We start from the raw sequence: 26,720 nt of genomic DNA on the forward strand, positions 1-26,720 counted from the left end.
TAATGGGTGCATGAAGCCTTGGACGAAATATACAAGATGCCACTTCATAAATTTCGTCCCGAGGCTATTATAGGTGTTGCGTCACCTTTTTATTGGGCCAGGCCCATGTAATTTCGAAATACATAAGTATAGGCTATTTTTAGAGTCCGTATGTGTGGGGAAACAAGAGATAGGGTTGATTTCGGACCCCTCCACCAAGGGCCACGAAATTCCCTCTCTCTTCCTCCATATATACAGCCCTTAGGGCATCGTTTAGACTTTGGGTTTTGTTTAGATTAAAAGTTCGCCATAGCTGCAACTTCGCGTACTTCGTTTGTGTTCAACGACCAGATAAAGGCGTCACAGAACCCCACCTTGATCAATAAAGCTTTCATCTTATATTCGCAATATCCAGATTGCAATCTTAGTTTCTTGCTTGTTCTTCGTTTGCTCGCAGGAAACAGACCCTCGTGGTCAGGTTGATCGTGCTCCGGCGTGGTCAATAACCTCTCGGAGTTGGTTTAGCGATTGCTAAGGCGCGGCGTCCTCGCACGTTCTTAGTCGGATCGTCAAAGTCGACTTCCACCAAAGGGATATCCATCATCTCATCGGAAGACGGGACACCTTTGCCTTTATCATTTCCTTAGAGTGATGAAACTTACATTAGAGAGGGAGTCTTGTATGGCTTGTTTAGAAGAGCATGTTGATCATACATGGGTATTTCACCGGGAGCATTTTTATCAGAAGACTCATCAGACGAGCCAGAAGCGACCTTCTTGGATTTCCTGGCGACAGATTTCTTTCGGGAAGCTCGAGGGGAAACTAGCTTTTTTTACTTGCTTCCTTTTGAAGTACGATCCTTTTTCTTCTGTACGTCTTGCTGAGTCAGCGCGGCGTTTCTCTCTTCGACTTGATTTTTCTTTGTAGCCATGGCTTCACTGTAAGAGCCCCAAAATTGGGTTATCAAATTTTGTGTTGTTATTTCTTCCTGGCACTCATTTTTCAAATCTTTCCCCTGAGTTTTGCCGATGACTTTCTTGTCATTTCCAACCTTTCAAAACTTGCTCATGTCTTTTTCAGTGGGCAAGATCTCATTTGCATCATCTCAAACCCTCTCAAACCCTAATTCCAAATTTTGGGATTTGAATATGCCCTTTGTGATTTCAAAGGGGCTATCATTTTCCCTAGTTTGTTGATCATCCCGTATGTTCCTAGAGATCCTCCTATCCTTTTCAACCTTGGATGTGCAAAAATATTGCCTAATCCCATGCAATATTTTTTAATTATGATTTATTCCATTTCTTGCCTTCCTGAGGAATAAAATCTAAAGGCATAGCTAGTCATCTCCTAAATTCATGTGAATTGGAGGAGTTGATAATTATGCCTAATCCAAGCTCTGGAATTATATTGGCCATAATTAAATAAGGAAAATTGCCTCTTCTTATTTTATACCAATATTGCATTTCTGCCATTTTCTAAAGGAACTATTATTTTTATAGCAGAGAAAATTCCCACATAAATGGTGGAGCTTGTCCTTGCTATATAGTCACTAGTTCCATCATCATCTCATGGTCCACAGATCAAAAATTGGGCACATGATCCAATGCAAGTTTCCGCCTTCTCTAAAAAATTTCAAAGGAAGTGCCTTATTCATAACTCCTATTGAGCTGCAAATTGGCAGGGTGATTAATATTCATAAATAACCCATGGATACTGAAGATGAGCTCAATCCATTCATCCTAGCTCCCTGTGCTATTTTTCAAAGTTTCTGACCAGAATGCAACTTTGTGAAGGAAGTACCTTCATAGAGATTCCAAATGGGATGAAACTTTGCCATCCTCTTAAGTATCCCAAATCATTAGCCTTAACCCAAATTCAGCTCATTTCATTGAGCTATGTGAGCACAGGAGCAATTCTTCTTTTTTGTCCAGATTTTCAGTTTGTGAAGCAAGTATATTTTATCTTGCTCCATTATGGCTGACAATATTCCCAAGCCTTCTCTTATCCATATGACCCACCTACCCAGGAGATTGGCTCATTTCATGTAGCCAATATTTTCCTAGAAGTTTCCCAAGTTTCTGGTCAAAAGTGATGCTTGTGAAGCAAGTACCAATTTGGCAAGTCCATTTGGTGTGATCTTTTTACAACATCTAGTTATGACCAAATCATGAAGATTTGCCAAGTGGGAGATCAATCCAACACTCCTAGTGAGTGTTTCTTGCTCTTTTGTTTTCTGGACATATTTTAGCAGTTGCAAAGCAACTATGTTAAATAATTGTCCTAATGGCTCATAACTTCCAGGACCGTAGTCCTTTCTACCCTAAGCCTGCCAGACATTTATTTTACCTTTTAATCTCTCTGGTCTTATCTCTAGCATGTTGCCAAGTTTGCAACAGCAAACTTGTGGAGCTTAGTTTACTCAGCACCCTTTGTCTCTACCCGTTTCTTTACCATAGTAACACTATATCTTCGACGGACTACGCGGTAGACATGAGCTGGCATTAGTAAAAACTCCAGAGCGCGCCTTGTCTGTGGTGACCACGAGGGAAGCCAGCCAAAACGGTGCTCTAGCCAGTGTTCTCGTCGGCAGTGCTGCTCCGACCGTCGCTGGCCTCGCCACTAGTGTCCTACAGCACCACTGCGGCGTCCACTTCCCCCTGGACCTCTGGCCCCCTCCGTTTTCTTCTCCGGCGAGCCGTTCTAATGGCCGCACAGTGAGTGCCCGTGAGCCTGTCGTCTTCCACCCCGGTGTCCTCTTCCTCCTTTCATCTGCGAGCTCTGCTCGTCTCCGTGAGCCTCTACATCACGTCTGCTTCCTCCTCGTCGGCTTCCCGTGCCCCCCCCCATGACTGCTGCAGCCGGCAGAGCCTCGGTCGGACGCGCTCGGCGGTGCCCGGCTCCGGTGCTCCTCGCCCGGCTATAAATAGCCCGCCCGCGACCCCCTCGAGCACTCCAGCAGCCCCCCTCATCTCTCCACGCCTCACCAGCCCCTCCTCTTGTCCCCGGAGTCGCTCCTTCTCTTCCATCGCCGTCGTGGTCGCCGCCTCGGGTCCCTCTCGACTCCGGCGATCCTGTGCGCTCCATGCCATTTAGACTCCACCATAGCCTCACCCGGAGTCCGTCAAGCCTCCCCATGGCCTCGACCCTTCCTCTCCCCTACCAGAGCACTTGCTCGACGGTGGCCGAAGCTCTTCTCCGCCGCAAGCCCTGCTGCTCCTTTCCCAGTCCTCCTCGCCGGAAATGGAGACCCCCACAGGATGCTCCACTCCTCGGGGAGCACGCCGGTGGTCGGAGCCTCGCCGGAGGTGGCCCGTGCCGCCGGGGCTCATCGCCGGAGCGCGGCCGTCCTCTGCCCCGTTGGCGCGCGTCGAGGAGAAAAAGGATACGGCCAAGAGGAGGCGTTGACCTGGCCAGGCGAGCCCCGCGCTTTTCCCTGACCCCACCTGACAGCGACCCAGGCGCCCGGCCCCGCCTCTGCCGTGTTGACCGGTACTGCCAGCGTGGATAAGTGGCGGCGCCCCCGCTACGAAGCCGTTTCCCTGCATGGGAAGTGTATTTCTGCAAATATGCCTTCAGCCCAGCCCCGCCAGCCGAACCAACTAGTTTGTGAACGTTCACTCGTTAGCAGCCAAAATGAACAGAATCTGTTTATTTTTCTGCTTATCGAGTGAATGGCCACAACTTTTCAACCGTAGCTCCAAACCAGGTGATTCCAAAGCCCACGTCTTCGTTTCGTCGAGCCCGTTCTGATGGAGTCATTTTCACCATGATTTCACATTCTGAAAATGACCATTTTTCCCTTGCCCATAAACAGCCCCCTTTGAGAGAGAACGGTTTCCGGCAAATCTTTTCGCGATCGTTCGACACTTTTTCCTGGAGTATTCCTCGACCCCCGGCAAGCCAACCTCTTATCATGAGCCCCGAACTTGCATGTTGACTTTGCTTGCACCTTGTGTGTTTGTAGTTGCAGATGTTTCTTATCGTTTTCGTTTGCAGTTACTCTATTATGCTTAACATGCATGCTTGTGTTTTCATGATATCTTTTGCCATGATAATTGGAATATTGTTATTGATAATGCCATGCCACTACTTTATTTTCATGTCATCATTATAAAATGTTATGATGATTGTGATACACCATTGATTTGCTAGTACTTGGTATTGTCATGTTCTTTGTGCTATAGTTGTTCACTTGAGAAGCGTGGTATTTTATTAAAGCATTCGTATGTTGCATGCTAGTTGTTGCATTCATGTTAAAAATGCTTGCATGATGATTGATGATGGAGAAGTTAATAATATGACTTAATAACAAACCTCCTCCGTCATCGATGGGATCGAGTCATAGTGCCACCAAATCGAGCTTTTCTTTCTAGTGCAACCACATTTGCCTGTTATGGGCAGGCCCTAACTGGGTCTATTGTCATGCCTCTCGCCGGTGCCTCCAATGAGGGAAGGTTATGGGCGTGCGGTACCCTGGCCCGGTAAGCAGACATAACCTTGTGTGCCCGTAGTTGGTTTTGAGCTCATGTCCCCGTTTGGGACCGTTTTGCCACGATGTGGCCGTTTTGCCACGACGGTGGCCGTTGGTGTCTGGGGTAGACACGGGGCCACCCATGACTTAGCCCAGTGGGGAGTGAGTTAGAGTGGCCGGGAGAGTGTCACGGCAGTAGGACGGTTCTGTTGGAGTGTCGTTGGTCCACCCGAATGGGAGTGCGAGGCTATGGGTTCCTTGGTGTGGGTACAGTGCGCTACCTCTGCAGAGTGTATTTCATCTATCGATAGCCACGTCCTCGGTCATGGGAACAAGTTTGTAGCAGGTCACACTATCGGGTCTTGGTCGAAATGGAGGATAAACCTGAAATAATTAAGCTGATGATTAATAAATAATGTGGTGACTTGGACTATGAGGTAGTCGTGAGTAATCACGAGGATGTGTTGATATGATCACGAGACGAGGTCTTGGTGAGTGTTGAACCAAGAGTGGCTCCATTTGTGATCCTGGAGTGATCATCGTTTGGTTAGAAGGTAACCCGTTGAACCGAGAATGGTTCCGTTTGTGATCCGGGAGTGATCACCGTTTGGTTACAAGGTAACCCATGGAACCGAGAATGGTTCTGTTTGTGCTCCGTGAATGATCATTGTTCGGTTGCGAGGCAACCCGTTGGAAAGAGAGTCCGAGGGACTCAGTGCACAAGTTTGGTTGCATTGCATGAGTAGTAATTTGTTATTTGCATTTAAAGAACCATGGTAGAATATGAGATGGTCGCACACAGTTAACATGTTATGTCATAATCGGATATGATTGGTAGTTTATTTTCAGCATAGTTTCATGATGCCATGCCATGTTTTGATTGAACTTATGCCATGTTTAGATAATGTCATGTTATGATCAAGATGCTATGCTATGCCATGTTTTGCCGTTTCCATGTTAGAAGTAAGTTTGATATGCCATGCTATTGCCATGCTATTAGATGCCATGATGTTGGTGCTTTGTTTGATTTATGATTCTAGTTAATACCATGCCATGCTTAGTTTCTGCTATGAGATAGGTTGTTGCATATGCTTGGTTCTTGCTTTGTCATCTGTTTGTTTGGATGCTATGTATTTGGTTGTCTTGCAAGTACATTCAATGTACTGACCTGGCGTGTCATGCCAATTTTGTAGGTCGTGCTCGAATTGTTTGCTTGTTCCGTCGTGCTAGGCCGTAATCTTGCCAGTCCTGTGAGTTTTGGAGCCCAACCAGAGTGATATGCTGCCAAACCAAGACTTCCGCCGCCATTTAATAGACTTCCGCTGCCAGTTAAATAGCCTTAGGGCTATGCCAGATAATTGTATTCATCAATGATGTAATCATATACACATGTATTTGGTGAATATTCTTGTACCTGGAATGCTGTATCATGGACCTGTCGTGCGTCAGGTGTTATCCTGGGCTGACGTGCGAAGGCCCCCTGCTCCATGCGGATCGGGGTGCCACATTCACGCTTGGCTTTGGCCTTGGCTTTGTTTTCACTTCCTTGGCAAAATCAACGATGGTTTTGAGGGAGTCTGCATGAGCATTTGAAGGCAGCGGAGGCCTGACCTTTTCATCGTTGGGCCGATGTAGTTCTCAGCAATGCAGTCATTCCAAGGTGGAGTGAAGGCAAACATGATCTGATATTTTCTCAGAACATTTTCATAATTGAACCATTTCTTCGCCCAATGACGGTGAATCCTTTGTAGCCTGTTATTTCTCTCAGTTGTAGTTTCAACTCCAGGTGTAGTTTTATAACTTTCGGGATCAGACATCTCAGCAGTTGTATTCTTCTCTCTGCCATGACCACCCTTTTTAGGATTTCCATCGGAGAAAAGTCTCATGGCGTCAGTGACTAGTTCATCCTCAGGCTAACTGTAAGCTGAGGGAATATCATCATCTTCTTCTTCGTATTTAGACTCGGATTTCTTCTTCGGTGTCTTGCGTGGCTTTGATGATTTTCTCCACCAGTCAATCTCATACGTTCAAACATGGGAGGCAACAGAGGCAATTCTCCTTCAGAACTAGACCGCTCTTCTGAACTTAGTGCCATGACCAACCTGTAAAACAAAATAGATGCGAGGGAAAACAGGGTAGTGTCATAAACATGCGCAGAAGCATTTTTGAATGAAAACTAAATGTTTTTGGAAGAAACAAAGAATCCATGGTATACCTTGAGAAGACATCATTGATAGATTTGTAACATGCCATAGAATGATTAAGGCAGAGTAACAACTATCTAATCTTTCAAAAAAGTACTCATGAACCCTAGATCCAGGAAAACTAGTATGAGGGTAAAACTACAAACCATACCAGTCATAACCTAGTGATTCCTAAGGATCTACTGCAAGGAAATAAATCAAAGAAAATGCGTGGGTAAGAACTGCGCTAGAACAGAGAAGTGGAAAGGGCTAGTTCCAGATCAAGGCGCCCTAACTTGGCAGCATGGATCGACTACGGCAATGCGGGAAGAAAGATTTACCTCACTAGCATGACCAACGGCGATGAGACTTCACCGGAGTTGCACGGCGAGGCACTTCGACGGAGTTGCTTCAAGCATGGGCTTGGGAGGAGAGCGGATGAGGGTTTGAGGAAGAAGTGAGGAAGAAGAAGCCATGAGGGGTATTTATAGCCCGCAAGCAGAACCACTTTTGAAATCTACGACCTACAAACGCGGGACATTCCACATTCAACGAACACAATCACGATCATGAGAATCGTGGGCACGTGTCAACCGTTTCCTGCGAAAATCTCGGAAACTGATGGGAGGCCGAAAGGTTTGAAGAAGGGCAAACGCCAAAAACAGATTAAGGTAGTTGATTTCATTCGTGGCCAAGGACGTCAGACTGAAATCTTCTTCAAATCAAATTGCATGCTTATGACGGACAACATAGATTGGATAAGAAAGAATAGAGGGATAACAGGCTCCGAATCAAAACACTCGGTCAAATGAGAGAAAAACACAAAACTACTAAGCTCTGAATGAGTTGACATTCGAACAAAACACAAACACATCGAAAAGCAAAGAATATGAATGAAACCACAAAGAACTAGCACCAATAATATAGATCTCGGGACTAAGGATAAACGAGTAGAATCTGTGAGATAAGTCATGCAAGAAGGGTTAGTTCTTTTCTGCAACCCACACTTGCATGGACAACGAGGATCTCATTTGCTTCATCTGAGCATGAATATTCCTTCGGCGAGATCTGTAGATCACCTGTGTATTCCGAGAGTAATCATATAATATGCATTGAAGTTATTTCTAGAGACATGAGTATAATGATTTGAGGAGGTACACATGTACTCCTTCTGTTTGACCGATACCCATTCGAGAAACTTCCTGCGCCATTTTGTGAATGATAATCATTTCCTTTAAGAGAATCACTCTACATGTTCAAGTTAGAAGTGACAGATAGACTGTCAATGATGCACTTCTTCACCTAGATTTGCTTTTTGGGTGAACCAGACCTGCAGTTAGTCACAACATATCGAGCAAATACCTTACCATTTTGTTGTTTGAAAAATTTGTAGTTCGAGTCATCAGCCTCATCAGAAACAACAGTGATGGGAGTATCATATCCTGACAGAATTGTAGGGTCGAGAGTTTTTCTTTTAGCAAGAACCCAACTCGTTCGAGGATACTATTCGGGAGTCCAGTAGCTTCCATCAACATTGAGTTTCCTTTCAAAACCCGGTCCTTCCTTTCGATGATTTTTGTGCAGTATTGACTTCTTGAGAACATCATAGAGAGTTTGATGCCCCTTGAGGCTCTTTAGCATTCCTATCTCAAGCAAGTTCTTTAGTTTACAATTTTCATCAGAGATAGCAACAAATTCCTCAGGAGAGGGGTTAGAAATATCATTCATAGTAGTTGCAATGTTCTTGATGACAGCATTAGATGTTTCAGCATGTGAGTCAGCATTGCTACATTCTAGGCATTTTAAGCAAGGAGGCACAAAATCATCAGGAAGTCAAACAGATTGCTCGGTGAAGAGAGAAGCTTTTTCTTTCGCAAGTGCGTTATGAGATTCTTTCAGTGACTCGAGTTCTTGATTCCTGTTAAGGATTTCATCTGATAAACTCTCGAAGTCGACCGAAAGGGAATCATATCGGTTGGAAAGATCATCGATAGTTAAAGTAAAAGCATCATGCCCTTCGATCAACTTTTGATTCTTCTCCATCTCTTGGACAAGTAATCCTTCGGTTTTCCTAAGATTCTTCTCAAGCATTTCAAGCTCATCTTGTTGAGATTTTGCAATCTTAACAAGTTTAGCATAGGCAATGTATTCAGGAGAATAGCCATTCATGGATTTTTGGTGTTTTGCCGATACCTGATCCTTAGATGGCTTTGCCATGAGACAGAATGCAATTGGTTCATCATTACTTGAAGAATCATCATGAGTATCTTATTCGAGTGATTTCTTAGATGATTCATAGATAACGAAGGCATTGCTCCTTCATACCCTTCTATGAAGCTCCCCATCGGACGTCCCATCTTTAGAATCCATTTTCATTTTAGCACATACTCTGTTCAACTATGAGATTTTCTTCATATTGGATTCGATAGTTGCTTTGGATTACGCGTCAGTGACTGGCCTCATCGAAGAGCATGATGAATATTCATTTTTCTTCGAGATCTTAGTATGACGATTCATTGGAGTAAATCCATTGCAGTGAAGATATTTCCATCTGTTGCAGGGTTTTCCTTCCCAGCAAGGGCAGTCTGCTATGAGATGACCGAATTGTTTAGACTTGAAGCACTTCATTTCTTTCGGAGGTAACTTTCTTGAAGATTTAGGCAAGTCAAATTCATCATCATTTCTGAGGCATAGATTTTGTCTTCTGAGATCACTTAGCCTTTCTATGAGCATTTCAAGTTCTCTTGTGATAGTGTGTTGATTCTCAACATCTTCTTCTTGTGAGTTGCCATAATTTGAAAGAATTTCCCCTTCACTTTCCGAAGAAGATTCTTGATCTCCATTTTCAAGTTCCATCTTTTCTTCATGAATGGGCAATAGCGTCATGATCTCAACATACTTCGTAGTCTGGTCTTTGCTTGATTTCAGCTACAATGGGATCAAAGGTTGGATCAAGGGCACTCAATAGCTTGTTGACCACATCTCTATTGGCGATATCAATTACTCCTCGTGGATGAAGTCTTTCGACAATGTTTGTCAATCAATCAGTGAGTTCCATAGCACTTTCCTTATGAAGACTTCTGAAACCAGCAAACATGGCATGAAGCATTTGAGTGTGAGGATCTGTTCTGGCAACGAATTCTTCATGAGCATTTTTATAGCATCCAAGAGTTGCTTTGCAGTGTCAAGGTTTTGATACCGAATGAAAATTTCTTTGGTAATGCTTTCATAGATAATGTCATTTTCTTGTGCATTCAACCGTAGCATAGCTTTGTCATCGGAAGTGGGAGCATCAAGTTGCTGAATGGTGTATCCATTTTTGACAATCTCCCACAAGTCTATGTTGATGGCTTAAATTCTGATTCTGATTCTTTCTTTCTAGTACAGATAATCATTTCCATCGAAGATAGGGTATCTTTCAGAGTGCGAGGCTCTACCTGCATATGACATACTCAAAACTCCAAGGACGTTAGACCTTTAATAAACAGAGACAGGGAGTACCTGCTCTAATACCAATTGTTAGGACCGAGAGTATATCGTCCAAAGGGGGGTGAATGCGAGATTCAAAATATTGAGTGAAAGTTTTGAACTGATCCCAAACACAGCAGCGGAAACAAGGTACGATATAAAAGAACTCAATCAAGCACGATGTTGAGGAGCATTTCTAACGACATCGAAAGCAATTATGGTAGGGGCTTGAGATATCATAGGTTTAACTACAATGATAGTAATGCAACAAGCAAACACATGTAATAGCAAGAGGCATAACATGACATGAATTGTGAGAGAAAAAGCACGAGAGTTAACAGTAAAGAGGTGAATGAAAAGACATAGGACGAGCACACCAGTCTAAACAGGGTGAACACGAGGAGAAATAACTAAATGATAGGAATGACTAAAGGGACAGAAGAGAATACAACAGGATGAACAACTAACAATAATTAATGAGGATGATAGACTGAATGAAATGCAACAGACATAGTAGATCAGATAAACTATCGTCACGGAGCACAAAAAGTAAGCTGCCAAAGGTAATGCAGCAGAGTAGAATGAACCAGTGGTGCTCGATGGCGATAGATGGATTTGGTAGACCAGGCCACCCTTCTACCAAGGGACTAAGTCTAGTTGGAGGGGTTGTGACTTAACACGGAAGATAAACTCTGTTCGCCCTATTCTCCTTCAACTCGGAGCTGATCAGAGTCCAGTTGATTTCACTCGTGGTAGATACTTGCTGGCGATCTCCAAACCTTCGGTCGACCTTCGTGAACCACAATCACGGTTGGTTGCTGAAGATCTAGCTCGGTAAAGACAACAACTCTTCGACACTCGAGCGGAAACCTATCCGTCTTGAGAGTGCGTAGCTCTCAAGAGTAATAGCTACAAGAACTCTAACTCAGAACTACTAAGATGCTAAACCACTGTCTAAGTTTGGGCTCTTGATTTTTCTCTCGGTGGATCTTAAAGTCAAATCACTCGAAGAGGGGTTGCTCAAATCAATCTTCTCAGAAATCTCAAGTGGAGCAGCCAACGGGCAATGTTGGAGCGCGGTGGCTATCTATAGCCGCAGCCTTCCCTAATGGGAAATGACCAATTTGGACATGAGGAGCAGCCAATGGCTGGAAGATACGAGTCCAACGGTTAGAAATAGAGCACAACGGTAACATTATTTGTGGAGTAAGTAATGCTAGCTCCTCAGTTCGAAAGATATCTCCTGCAGCACAAAGAACAACTACTGTTAGGTAATCATTAGGAGCATAAAGAAATTTCTCTCGCATCTTTCATAGGTTTTGGGCTAAGCATCACCGTGGATCTAAGCTTCGAGAACCTATACCCCTCTTAATAGTACGGAGGTCCTATGACTCAAATGAATGAAAGAAGAACAACGAAATGAATAATACGTCTTCACTTTCTCTTCGACTTCCATTCTCTGCAGTCAATTTCTTCGGACAACAACTCTGAACCAATTGCTTCGCTTCAGCAATGAAGTTTCAAGAGGTTAACTCTTCAAATCAATCTTCTCGTCTACATGTCTTCAATAGATGTAGCTCGTTCTTCTCTTTAGCGCAGATATACTTCGGTGAAGTTCCTCGAACTTAGCACCAGAGATAGCATTCTCTAAGGTTCTGTATGGACTACTTCTCTATGTATGCAATTGAAAACAAATCAATCCATACCTGTTTCTGTCAACAATCTCCAAAACACAGGAAGGCAGATATTGCACCAACAGATGTTTTGCCCTAGTCATCTTCCCGGCTTCACAAGCACCACATAGATGGTCCTTCTTGAACTTGACGCCCTCGATGCCAATGATATGCTTCTCCTTCACAAGAGTGTCCAAGTTCCTCATGCCAGCATGCCCTAGCCTTCGATGCCAAAGACATCACTCTGAAGCTTTGGTAGAAGACATACGACAAGCTGTGGTCCTGCAGAGAAATCTACCATGTGCAGATCATCCTTTCATAACCTTCGAAGACTTTAGATTTGTCAAAAGCCATTAGCACAAGGCATCGATATTTTCCCAATATCACAATCAAGTCAAGATCAAAAAGCATTGAGACAATCATTAAGTTGTATCCATGGGATTCAAGATGAATCACTTTATCCATGTGTTGATCCTTTGAGATAGTAACTCTACCTAGACCCAATACCTTGCTTTTACCTATGTCAGCAAATGTGATATGGCTTTTTGTAGATGGTCGAAGAGTAGAATCCATGAGAAGACTTCTATCACAAGTCATGTGGTTAGTGCATCCACTGTCCATGATCCATTCAGTAGCTTTCAGAGTGGTACCCTAAATGCAGTTAGTAGGATAGGATTCACAAAGAGTATTGTAAAGGAGAAACATTTCACGGCATATGCTATTATGAAATGTAAGATTCTTTGATGGTATGATAGGATGTTCATCAAGAAATCCATGGACAAAGTAAATGGTAAGACCATTTTGGCATTTTATCTTGCGTCCAACAAGATGTTTTAGGTCCCCAACATTGTCTTCATAAGTGAATGATTTTCAGCTGGAGACCTGACCCTGCAAGAGAAGTTAATTCTTCTTAACCACCCACATCTGAAGGGGTGGCTTAGAAGCAATGAGTCTAAGTGCAGCATCTGAGAACTTTGGTTTTGAAGCCCTAGCAAATAGTTTTGCAGGAGGTGAATAATACTCGAAAGAATATGCAGACAAGTTCTTTGATTTGTGAACATAGAGGTTTGAAGAAACATGCTCAGATTCATGAGTCTGAGTATAGTTTCCCTTCAAAACATTGCCGTTAGGGTGACCATATGAAGTCCTCTATTTGTATGAAGCCTCTGGGTCATATGAAGCCTTTGGTCTTTGGTTTGTCATCTTCCCTGGTGGTGTCATGATGACATTCACGGGAAGCTTCTCAAGACGACTTTTAGGAACCCAGTTCTTCTTCACAGGTGACCCGTTCCTGCTGTTAGTTCCAATAAACCTGGCAAACACTTCACTGTTCTGGTTCTTGACAAGTTTATAGTTGGAGTCAAATGACTCATCAATGGTAACAGGGTTAGCGCAAGTGAAACCAGATAAGGTGGATGGATCCAGTGAAGGTCCCTTTGCAAAAATCCATGTAGTTTTGGTGTACTTCTCAGGCTTCCCGTAAGAGCCATCAACATTCATTTTCCTCTCAAAACCAACACCCTCTTTCCTATGGTTTTGGTTTGGAATCATTTTGTTGAGGACATCACATAGAGTCTGATATCCTTTGAGGATTTTGTACATGCCTGTTTGAAGCAATGTCTTCAACCTGGCATTCTCATCAGCAATATTAGCGGCATCTTCTGAAGAGGGTTTAGTTACCACATCAACAGTTGAAGATATTGCAACTTCAGAAGCAGTAGAACATTCAGCAGTAGAGATAGCATTGTCACGCTCAAGGCATTTTAAGCAAGGTGGCACAAAATCTTCCTGAGCGGAACTGATCTGTTTGAGCGAGTAGTGAATCGTTTTCCTCTTGAAGATCTTCATGAAACGCTCTCAGTTTCTCTAGATCTTGCTTCCTTTGAAGATAATCATAGGAAAGCTTCTGATGAGTAGCTGAGAGGGTTTCATGACGACTTTCAAGTTCCTCGTACTTATCTTGGAGATTTTTGATGTCTTCGATTAAGTACTGAGTTCGATTCATTTCCTCGTCCAACAGGTCATCGCTTTTTTCTAGCAATTTTTGAACCTTTTCCATGGTTGTTTGTTGCTTAGTTACAATTTTAGCAAGAGTTTTATAGCTGGTTTTGGATTCACAATCATAGTCATCTTCACTAGAGGTTTGAAAGTAAGCATTGCGTGAGTTTACCTTAGCACCTCTTGCCATGAAGCACTAGGTAGGAGTAGAGTGGTCGTCATCATTAGCTTCAGCATTGGCGACATGACCATTGTCTTCAGTGTTGAAGATAGACTTGGCGACGAATGCCGAAGCTAGAGCCAGACTCGCAACGCCAGAGTCAGACTCCTCCTTCAACTCTTCCTCGGCCTCCACAGAAGCAGACTCCTCCTTTGAATCCATTTCCTTGCCAATGAAAGCACGAGCCTTGCCAGATGAACTCTTCTTGTGAGATGAAGACTTTGAACAAGACTTTGAGGATTTCTACTTCTTCTTCTCGTCAGAGTCATATTCCTTACTCTTCCTCTTTTTCTTTGCTTCCTTGTCCCACTGAGGAAATTCAGATATGTAGTGGCCTGGCTTCTCGCATTTGTGGCATGTTCTCTTCTTGTAGTCACGAGTGGAAGCATCGGCATTTTTGGAGCTAGATTTTGATGACTTTCCGAAGCAATTCTTCTTGGAGAACTTCTGGGACTTTCTCACAAGCATTGCTAGCTCTTTGCCTAAGTCTTCATGATCATCGAAACTGCAGCCAAATTCTTCAGATGAGGATACAACCTTTGCCTTCAAAGGACGAGATTGGCCATAGTTGGGACCATAGATATCTCTCTTCTCAGATAGTTGGATCTCATGTGTGTTGAGCCTCTCAAGTATATCAGATGGATCGAGTTCTTTGAAGTCAGGGTGTTCTTGGATCATCAGCGATAGGGTGTGAAATGAGCTGCCAAGTGATCTCAATAGCTTTTTCATGACTTCATGCTTGGTGATCTCAGTGGCGCCAAGTGCGCGAAGCTCATTTTTGATATCAGTAAGATGGTCGAAAGTGAGTCGGACATTCTCATTGTCATTCCTCTTGAATCGGTTGAACAGATTGCAAAGCACGTCGATTCTTGAGTCTCTCTGAGTTGAGACTCATTCGTTGACCTTGGACAGCCAGTCCCAGACTAGCTTCCCAGATTCCAGAGCACTCACACAGCCATACTGCCCTTTGGTCAGATGACCACAAATGATGTTCTTGGCAGTTGAGTCCAGTTGCGCGAACCTCTTGACATTAGCAGCGGTGACACCATCACTGACTTTGGGAACGCCAGTCTTGACGACATACCAGAGCTCGTTGTCAATGGCTTCAAGATGCATGCTCATCTTATTCTTCCAGTAGGGGTAATCAGTGCCATTGAAGATGGGGCACGCAACAGAGACCTTGATTATCCCTGCAGTTGACATAGCTAAAACTCCAGGTGGTTAAACCGAATCACACAGAACAAGGGAGCACCTTGCTATGATACCAATTGAAAGTGCTAGTTATCGACTAGAGGGGGGGTGAATAGGCGATTTTTATGAAAGTCTTCAAGACGACAATGTCTTTGAAGACAAACAAACAAATACAACCTAGACATTATGTAGTGGAAGATAAACTACACTAGCCATGCCATAGTGTCGGTGCAACAAACATTCACGTTTGCGGCCCGAACTCATGCACATGCGTGTTGTTGATCATACATCATGTACCAATGCATGACATAAAGATAAGCCAGGGAAGCTCTCTTTGTGAGATCAAGGAGAGCATTAAGAAGATCAAGTTGACAGAAGATCACCTCAGGAGAGCCTCCCTTGCCGAGAAGGAGAGCCTGGCCGGGTCGAAGCTCCACCTGAGGGACGAGACTAGTTCTCCACGGCAAGGTTTCCAAGGTCGTCAAGATCAGAACCCGCCAGGCTCCTTGCCGGCAGGCCTTCACTAAGACGCCACCGCTCCACCTCATCATACCCAAGTCATTAATCAATGTGGTGTCAAGCTATCAAATAACAAGGTGGATCATGTCAGGCACGTGGCAGCATGGTGGGGGAGAGATTAGCTTTACTGACACCCGTCCAGGTGGCATGTCATGCTAATAAGGAGAAGATGGATAAGTAGCATGACAGGCTTGCTGGGCTTCAACCTCAACACGACACCTAGCAGTGCATTTAATGCACTTTGTACCAACTGGCAGAGTTAGGCAAGATAGCACTGTTAGCTATCTAATCACACCAAAATGACTGTTTTGCCACTGTGGTTGCCCCTTAAGCAATAAAAGGAGGCCCGTGGCAACCTAGAAAAGGTTTCAAATTTTAGATCCCCCAACACTTGTATGTGCATGATGCTCCCCCTGAGGCACCCTTGCCGGGCTGGAGCATGTCGTCTCTCCGTGTTCCTCCAGATCAATCCACCACAGAAGTAGTAGTGTTCTATGCTGCAAAGCGGCCCGAACCTGGGTAAAGGAGAGTTGTCCATCGCCACGCTACCTCTGCTATTTCTGCTCTTTATGCAATGTGACCGTCCCCTTGCCGAACCACAAAGGGGCACCCCTGCCCATAGGTGATTGTGCTTCCACGCTGACATCTTTGGAATGCCAGGTAGGGGGCTTCTCTTGCTAGAACCTGAAGCAGCAACTAGCACGTCGATCTTCATCATATTCTACATCGTCCATGGCTCCCAAGAAGATAAGCAGTGTGGAGACACATCCTTCTGCTTCGAAGGTTTCGTCACCTGCAGCTGCAGGTGCTACGGATTTGGTGACTGCAGCGGGCGGTGCGGCTAACATTCCCACTGCAACTAGAACAGGGGCTGGGGCCGCAGGTGCAGCCCAACCTCTTCAACTTGCTGGCGATCATGCTTCCGCCAATCTGGGTCATGGAGACGCCCAGCTTCCTCCTCCCCACCCCACCCCACCGGCAAGCTCAACCAACATGGCGTCGACACCCGCTGTGGTGCGAGCCAAGATCCACTGGCTGCATTGTCTAGAGGGGCGGCGACAGGACGCACGCCTCGTCCCGTGCTGGGCGAGCACGACAAGACCCCTAGTGGCATCGTCGATCCACAACGACCGTGCCTGCATGGGAAAGGCCCAGCTGATCAGGAACTTGGCCTTCAAGAACAACTTCGGCCGCGCCAGACTGCCTTGGTGATTGGTCCAAGACGGCAGAAGCACAACAATGCTCCTTTTGGCTCGTCCAGGAGTCGATCAGTGTCGCGCTCGACCTCCCACGCCATGCCAGGGATGGTGGCGGAAGCGATGGCCAGGGCTCAGCTGTTGCTGAACTTCCCACCAGCAATAGACAAGATGGATGAATGGAGAGATACCATCCAAAGTCTCATTGGGTTTGCTGAGGCCAACAAGTCATCTTGTGTGGAGCCTTCGCGGCGCCCGCAAGTGACACCGACAACCTTTGTTGGTGGCGAAGTTGAGAGGACCGCGCCTACGGTGCAGTCCCCTCCGCGGCAGCCCACCCAAGGGCAACTACAGTGAGCTCAGCAACCCCAAGACGTCGATGATCCCGATGAGGTGTTGATGGCCTCATCTGATCCACAACTCCAGCAAGATCAACACCATGTATTGAGCGACATGAGGAAGGAAGATGCCCGCGTCACCATTGAGCAGCGTCGCGAGGCACGTAGTCAGCCAGACAGGCGTAATGGACCCGATGTCGACGAACCCGCGCCCAGTGCAGGCGGGTACATACCTTACGAGGTAGGGTGCCCCGCCTTCACTTGCGAGTTGTGGCAAGTCCATTGGCCATCTTCTCGCACCTTCAAGCCTGACCTGCCAGAGAAGTATGATGGAAAACTGAACCCGACACAGTTTTTAGGAATCTATACAATCGCCGTTCAAGCTGCAGGGGGAAGGGATGAGAAAGTGCTTGCCAATTACTTCCCATTGGCTCTCAAGCCTAATGTGAGGTCTTGGCTGATGCACTTGCTAGAGGACTCCATTTCTTCCTGGGCAAACATATGCAATGAGTTTGTTGGCGCCTTCACATGCGGCAATCAAGAACCGGGGCAACCTAGTGACTTGCAAGCCCTTCTACAAAAAGAAGGGGAAAGTTTGCGCAAGTATTTGCAGAGGTTCAGCTGAGTGCACCGCAACATCCCAAAGATACACCCGGCAGCTGTGATTGCCACATTCCATACGAATGTGCGCAACCGCAGAATGCAGGCCAAGATGAATGTTCGATTACCCAAAACTTTCAGTGAACTCTACACGTTGGCGAACAACTACGCTCGTGATGAAGAAGGGAGAAGACTTCTAGGGGAGGAGGTTGGTGTCCAAGTCGATTCGGAAGATGACGACGGCACTGCCACCCCTAAGAAAAAGAACAGAAAGCGCAACAAGAAGTGTAAGGACAAAGCAGTGATGGTCGTTGAGAGCTCTGGTGATCTTAGCACCGGCAATAAAGCAAAGACTGAGGCGCCCGGCAAGGAGGCTACTACTTGCGCTGACTGCCGGGCGGCAACGGCTGCTGAGAAAACCGAGAAGTCTGACGGGCCATACTGCAAGATCCATAGGAACAAGGGTCACGATCTCCAGGATTGCAAACAAGTTGAATAGTTGCTGGAAAAGCAGAAAGCTGAGTATGAAAGGCACGACAAGGAGAGAGGTCAGAACGATGCTGGCGGAAAAGGCCGAGGTGGCCGCAGTGGGCACCATGGCAAGCCCGATTGGCAGAAAGAGAAGCCCACCAGGGGTCATGAGAAGAAGGAAAATGAAGATGACAGTGAAGAAGATGATGAAGAGACCAGTGAGCAGCAGTTTCAGAAAGCTACGGAGGCAATGTGCATTGACGGGGGTGCATCCTTTCACTCCTCTCACCGCCAGCTCAAGCAATGGGCGTGTGAGGTTAATGTGGCAGAACCAGTAGCAAGCGCTTGAGAACCACTTAAGTGGTCCCGCACGCCCATCATCTTTGACATCAAGGATCATCTAGATCGCACTATTGCAGTTGGATGCTTGCCGTTGTTGGTTTCGCCAACAATTTGCAACCTCAAGGTCACCAAGATGTTGGTTGACAGCGGGGTAGGGTTGAATGTGCTAAAAAAGCTCCAAATTTCTGATGAAGACCTGAAAAAGATTGTCACCTTCCAGGGGACCAACCAAGGGAGGAGCTAGCCGAAGGGAAAAATTACCTTGCCAGTAAGATTTGGTGGGGAAATAAACTTCAGGACTGAGAAGATTGGGTTCGATGTCGTTTATGTTCCCCTGCCATTCAACAGGATCCTTGGCCGTCCAACACTGGCCAAGTTCATGGCGGCATCCCATTATGCATATAACACTCTGAAAGTGCAACTAATCCCTGGGTGGTTTTCATAATTCATAACAACATATGGCTCATTGAACTAATATCCATTCAAGATAAATATTTCAGTACGTTCAATGAATGGCATGGCATGGACTAGAAATGTGGACCCCTCAAAATGCTAAGGTCATATATTAGCAAAAGCTCAAGACTCTTCGTCTTTGTTTTAGCGATCCAAGATCACATTGAGTCCATAGGAAAGCCAATACTATTAAAAGGGGGTGAGGTGTTGCTTAATGACTTGCTTGCTCAAATGCTTAGTGATATTGCTCCAAAACCCTAAACCACTTTCTCCATCCAAAGATGTCAAAACCCTAAACTCCAACTCAGCCCCACCGATTATTTCTATCCGGTGCCACCGAGTTCATATGGCATAGCCACAACCAGAAACCCTAACAGTTCAGTCACACCAATACGGATCTCGATCTCACCGTGATGGCCTTGCCAACTCACTGTTATCAGTTGCAATTATTTTGGTCTCACCGAAATTGCAATCGGTATCACTGAGATGGCTTGACCAATTCTATGTTGCCATATTGCTTCAATTCGGTCCCACTGAGTTGACGCAATCGGCGCCACCAAGATGAGGTTTGCCCTAAGCCCTAGCAAATCGGTCCCACCGAGTTGTTGCAGTCTGTCCGACTGAGATTCCTAATGTTCACATTTTTGAACTAATCGGTGCCACCAAGTTGAGCTATTCGGTCTCACCGAGATGGGTCAAATGTGTGCAATGGTTGGATTTTGTGTGGAGGCTATATATACCCCTCCACCCCTTCTCCATATGAGAGACAGCCATCAGAATGTACCTACACTTCCACCATACATTTCCTGAGAGAGAACCACCTACTCATGTGTTGAGATCAAGATATTCCAATCCTATCACAAGAATCTTGATTTCTAGCCTTCCCCAAGTTGCTTTCCACTCAAATCATCTTTCCACCATATCCAAATCTATGAAAGAGAGTTGAGTGTTGGGGAGACTATCATTTGAAGCACAAGAGCAAGGAGTTCATCATCAACTCACCATTTATTACCTTTTGGAGAGTGGTGTCTCCTATATTGGTTATGTGTCGCTTGGGAGCCTCCATCAAGTTGTGGAATTGAACCAAGAAGTTTGTAAGGCCAAAAATCTTCGTGTCTCCATTGCATTTGCCTTCTCCAAACCCTTCCCTTTACCTTCATATGCAATGTTTTACTTTGCACTTTTTAGGTTGATTGCTTGACTTGTGCTAATTGCTAAAATCTACCCACAACTAAAATTGGGAAAAGGTTAGATTTTTATTTGGTCAAGTAGTCTAATCACCACCCCTCTAGACATACTTTTGATCCTACACACTCTGAAGATGCCTGGTCCTATGGGAGTCATCTCCATCCCGTCGGATAAGAAAGATGTGGTCATCTATGTGGATAAGATGTATAGAGACGTGGTCGCATCGGAGGCTATCAAGGCCTCGGCTCCCACCAAGGAGGAGAAGAAAGTTAAGGGAACCACCAAGAACACCGACAAGGAACCGGGGAAGTGCGCCTCTCCGGAGTGCGCTGCGCCTTGTAGCGACTTGCCGGAAAGTTCGGCTGGCAAAAGATCCAAGGTTGCCCCTCCAGCAACCAAAGTTCCAGCACAGCACGATGGCACTAATGGTACTTTCACCATTATTGCAACCCTAGACGACAAATAGGAAAGATCGCTTGTTACCTTCCTGCGGGCGAATGCCGATGTGTTTGCCTGGCAACCATCTGACATCCCCGGTATTCCCAGGGAGGTAATCGAGCACCACCTTGATGTCTATCCTCATGCCCGTCCCGTCAAGCAGAAAGTTAGAAAGCAAGCATTGGAGCGGCAACAGTTCATTGCCGAGGAGATTAAGAAACTTGAAGCAGCAGGTTTGGTCAGAGGAGTACTGCATCCAACTTGGTTAGCAAATCCAGTGGTGGTACGCAAGGCAAATGGGAAGTGGAGACTTTGTATTGACTTCACTGACTTAACAAACTTGTCCAAAGGATCCATTCCCCTTACCGTGCATTGATCAGATCGTTGACTCCACCTCAGCATGTGATTTCTCTCCTTCCTTGATGCGTAATATGGCTACCATTAGATCTTCATGGCCAAAGAAGATGAAGAGAAGACCACGTTTATTACCCCATGTGGCATGTACTGCTTTGTACGTATGCTGTTTGGGCTAAAAACATTGGTTCTACATTTGCAACGGCCGTATAGATTGCTTTTGAACCACAGCTGCACAGGAACATTGAAGCATATCTGGATGATACATTGGTAAAAACCAAGGACATGTCTACACTCATTCAAGATTTGGAAGAAACCTTTGCAAATTTGCGAAAGATCAACTTGAAGCTCAACCCAGAGAAATATGTGTTCGGTGTTCCGCCAGGCAAGCTCCTTGGGTTCTTTGTGTCTCAATGAGGGATGGAAGCCAACCACAACTAGATCAAGGCAATAGAATAGATCCAAGCCCCGAAGGCCGTCAAGGACGTGAGGCGTCTGGCCGGCTATGTTGCCGCACTAAGCAGGTTCATTTCAAAATCCGCCGAGTGTGCCCTTTCGTTCTTCAAAATCTTGAAGAAGGCTGGTCCGATAAATTGTACTTCAGAGGCAGAGGCGGAGGCTGCGGGCATTAAAAGCTTACCTTTCCTCTGCTCCAACCCTGGTCACACCTAAACCACAAGAGCAGATGCTACTGTATCTGGCAGCAACAAACCAAGTGGTTAGTGCTGCCTTGGTGGTGCAAAGAGAAGTGGATAGCGAAGAAACTACTGCGACAGAACCACTCAGTGATAAATCAACTTTATCACCGACAGGGCCTGATGGTGACAATGAAGGGGAGCCACAAATTGGTGCTGGTAAGCGGATGGCGTTAGCTAGAAAGAAGATGGTGCAACGACCAGTTTACTTTGTCAGCTCCCTATTGCAGGGGGCTAGGTCAAGGTATTCTGGGGTCCAAAAGTTAATACTCGGCGAGGAGGTTGTGCCATTACTTTCAAGCTCATGAAATCACAGTTATGACCCGCCTTTCGTTGCAGTGTATCCTGAGGAACCCCAAGGCCACCGGTAGGATAGTAGAATGGGCATTAGAACTGTCAAGTTTCGATTTGAAGTTTGAAAGCACGACAACTATCGAAAGTAGAGCACTGGCAGAATTCATAGCACAATGGACACCAACACCCAATGAAGAGGTTGTGGAAATGGTCCTCCCCGGCAAGGAAGCCCCCGAGGAATGAATCGTGTACTTTGACGGTGCTTCCTCGCTCCAAGGTGCTGGGGCTGGAGTGTTACTCATTGCACCCACCGGAGAACACCCCAAGTATGTTATCCAAATGCATTTCCCCAGGGAAGATGCCACCAACAACACAATAGAGTATGAAGGACTCCTTGTCGGGCTTGGAATTGAGTTGGGGATAAAGAAGTTAATCATACGCGGCGACTCTCAGCTCACTGTGAAGAAAGTGAATAAGGATTACCAGAGCCCATTGATGGAGGCGTACGTGGAAGAGGTGAGGAGGCTGGAGGAACACTTCAACGGGTTACAAATAGAACACATACCCCGTGCGGAAACCAGCATTGCCGAACACCTGTCGAAGTGCGTTGCGCAGAAGCTTCCTATGGAATGAGGAACTTTTGTATTCCACCTAAACCAACCATCAGTTTCTCCATCAGCATTGGCCAGGAAAAGAAGAAAACTCAACACCGGCAAACATTTCCCAGCAGAGCTCCCTGAAGCCGTTGGTGAGAAGGTTGTCGGCGGAAACCCTATGCTAGCTGGCAAGATGCGTTCTCTCGCAGAACTTCAAGTTCTTGCTGTCGAGGTAAGCTCTCCCACGGCAGAGGAGATGCCGTTAGTCTTTGTCGTTGAGCCTCAAGCTCCGGCATGGGCGCGGCATATAGTCCAATTCTTGAAAACTAGAGAACTTCCTGACAATCCAGACGAATCTGAGAAAGTGGCCCGGCAAGGAGCAACAGACAGGCAGAAAGGATGAATGCTGAAGTATTGCGGGGGCTGAAGATAAGAACCTTTGATAGATTGTGAAAATGAGGCAAGCACTAGATTGATGAGTTGCCGATGGTTCTTTGGTTAATCAAGACGACACCAAATCGAGCTACTGGCCAGACCCCCTTCTCCCAAATAATATGGTGCAGAAGCAGTGCTCCCCATGGAACTCGTATACGGGTCACCTCGAGTACTTGCCTACGATGAAGTAGCATGCTACTTTTTGAGCTTGCGTTGATATTTTCCTTGAAGAGGAAAAGGTGATGCAGCAAAGTAGAGATAAGTATTTCCCTCAGTTAAGAACCAAGGTATCAATCCAGTAGGAGGCACAAGCAAGTCTCCAATCTATGCACCTATGCAAACTAACAAATAATTGCACACAACACGAAAAAGGGGTTGTCAATCCCTTCACGATCATGAACAAGAGCGAGATCTAATAGAGATAGGTATAAAAGATAAATAAAAGAGAAAACTAAAGTAAACTTAAATAAATTGCAGCAAGGTATTTTTGGTTTTTTGGTTTATAGATCTGAATATATATGATGGAAAATAGACCTAGGGGCCATAGGTTTCACTATAGGCTTCTCTCTTGAAAGAAATGGTAAACAAATTGTTGTCCAGCAATTGATAGAAAAGCGCAAAGTTATGAGGATATCTAAGGCATTGATCATGAATATAGGCATCACGTCTGTGACAAGTAGACCGAAACGATTCTGCATCTACTATTATTACTCCACACATCGACCGCTATCCAACATGCATCTAGAGTATTAAGTTCATAAGAATATAGTAATGCCTTAAGTAAGATGACATGATGTAGAGGGATGAACTCAAGCAATATGACATAAACCCCATCTTTTTATCCTTGATGGCAACAATACAATATGTGACTTGCTACCCCTTTGTCACTGGGTGAGGACACCACTAGATTGAACCCAAAACTAAGCACGTCTCCCATTGCAAGAAAAACCAATCTAGTTGGCCAAACCAAACCGATAGTTCGAAGAGAAAAGAAAAGATATCTTAATCATGCATAAAAGCGTTCAGAGAAGACTCAAATAATATTCATAGATAATCTGATCATAAATCCACAGTTCATCGGATCTCAACAAACACACCGCACAAGAATATTAGATCGGATAGAACTCCAAGAACATCGAAGAAAACATTGTATTGAAGATCAAAGAGAGAGAAGAAGCCATCTAGCTACTAGCTATGGACCCATAGGTCTGTGCTAAACTACTCATGCTTCATCGGAAGGGCAACAAGGTTGATGTAGAGGCCCTCCATGATCGAATCCCCCTCTGGAAGGGTGCGAAAAAAGGCCCCAAGATGGGAACTCACAGGAACAGAGGCTTGCGGCGGCGGAAAAGTTTTTTGGTGGATGCTTCTGATGTTTGGGGAATATTTGGGAATTTATAGTGCAAAGATCAGGGTTGGGGGACTCCCGAGGGGTCCACAAGCCAGGGGTGCCCCCCCTAGGGTGTGCCCAGGGGGCTTGTGGGGTCCTCGTGAGTCTTCTGACCCCCTCCCCAAGTCTTCTGGGTGTCTTCTAGTCCAAGAAAAATCATCGCAAAAGTTTTACTCTGTTTGGACTCCGTTTGACATTCCTTTTGTGTCGAACTCAAAAACAAGGAAAAAACTGAAACTGGCACTAGGCTCTAGGTTAATAGGTTAGTCCCAAAAATAATATAAAATAGAATATTAATGCATATAAACATCCAAAATAGATAATATAATAGCATGGAACAATCAAAAATTATAGATATGTTGGAGACGTATCAAGCATCCCCAAGCTTAATTCCTGCTTGTCCTCGAGTTGGTAAATGATAAAAACAGAATTTTTGATGTGGAATGCTACCTAACATATTTATCCATGTAATCTTCTTTATTGTGGCATGAATATTTATATCCATAAGATTCAAAACAAAAGTTTAATATTGACATAAAAACAATAATACTTCAAGCATACTAATAAAGCAATCATGTCTTCTCAAAATAACATGGCAAAAGAAAGTTATCCCTACAAAATCATATAGTCTGGCTATGCTCCATCATCATCACACAAAGTATTTTATCATGCACAACCCCGATGACAAGCCAAGCAATTGTTTCATAATGTCGATGTTCTCAATTTTTTTCAACTTTCATGCAATACATGAGCGTGAGCCATGGATATAGCACTATAGGTGGAATAGAGTATGGTGGTTGTGGGGAAGACAAAAAGATGGAGAAAGTCTCACATCAACTAGGCAAATTAATGGGTTATGGAGATGCCCAACAATTGATATCGATGCGAGTGAGTAGGATTGCCATGCAACGGATGCACTAGAGCTATAAGTGTATGAAAGCTCAAAAAGAAACTAAGTGGGTGTGCATTCAACTTGCTTGCTCATGAAGACCTAGGAAAATTTGAGGAAGCCCATCACTATAATATACAAGCCAAGTTCTATAATGAAAAAATCCCACTAGTATATGAAAGTGAAAAAATAGGAGACACTCTATCATGAAGAACATGGTGCTATTTGAAGCTCAAGTGTGGAAAAGGATAGTAGCATTGTCCCTTATCCCTTTTTCTCTCATTTTTATTGTTTGGGCTTCTTTAGCCTCTTTTATTTTTTTATTTGGGCTTCTTTGTCCTATTTTATTTTTAATGAAGTCCAGAGACTCATCCCAACTTGTGAGGGAATCATAGCTTCCATCATCCTTTCCTCACATGGGACAATGCTCTAATAATGATGATCATCACACTTTTATTTACTTACAACTCAAGAATTACAACTCAATACTAGAACAAAATATGACTCTATATGAATGCCTGCAGCAGTGTACCGGGATGTGCAATGATCAAGAGTGACATGTATAAAAAATATGAACGGTGGCATTGCCACAAATACTATGCTAACTACATTATCATGCAAAACAATATGACAATGATGGTATGTGTCATAATAAAATGGAACGGTGGAAGTTGCATGGCAATATATCTCGGAATGGCTATGGAAATGCCATGATAGGTAGGTATGGTGGCTGTTTTGAGGAAGGTATATGGTGGGTTTAATGCACCAGCGAAAGTTGCGAGGTACTATAGAGGCTAGCAATGGTGGAAGGGTGAGAGTGCGCATAATCCATAGACTCAACATTAGTCATAAATAACTCACATATTTATTGCAAAAATTTATTAGCCATCGAAACAAAGTACTACATGCATGCTCCTAGGGGGATAGATTGGTAGGAAAAGACCATCGCTCATCCCCGACTGCCACTCATAAGGAAGACAATCAAAGAATAAATCATGCTCCGACTTCATCACATAACGGTTCACCATACGTGCATGCTACGGGAATCACAAACTTTAACGCAAGTATTTCTACCAATCCACAATTACTCACTAGCATGACTCTAATATCACCATATTTATATCTCAAACAATATGCAAGGAATCAAACTTCTCATAGTATCCAATGCTCTTTATATGAAAGTTTTTATTATATCCCTCTTCGATGCCCATCGTATTAGGAATAAATTCATAACCTAAGAGAATTACCATGCTGTTTAAAGACTCTCAAAATAATATAAGTGAAGCATGAGAGTTCAACAATTTCTATAAAATAAGGCCACCGATGTGCCCTAAAAAGC

This window comes from Triticum dicoccoides, chromosome 3B (assembly GCF_002162155.2).
Source record: "Triticum dicoccoides isolate Atlit2015 ecotype Zavitan chromosome 3B, WEW_v2.0, whole genome shotgun sequence".
Taxonomy (NCBI): domain Eukaryota; kingdom Viridiplantae; phylum Streptophyta; class Magnoliopsida; order Poales; family Poaceae; genus Triticum; species Triticum dicoccoides.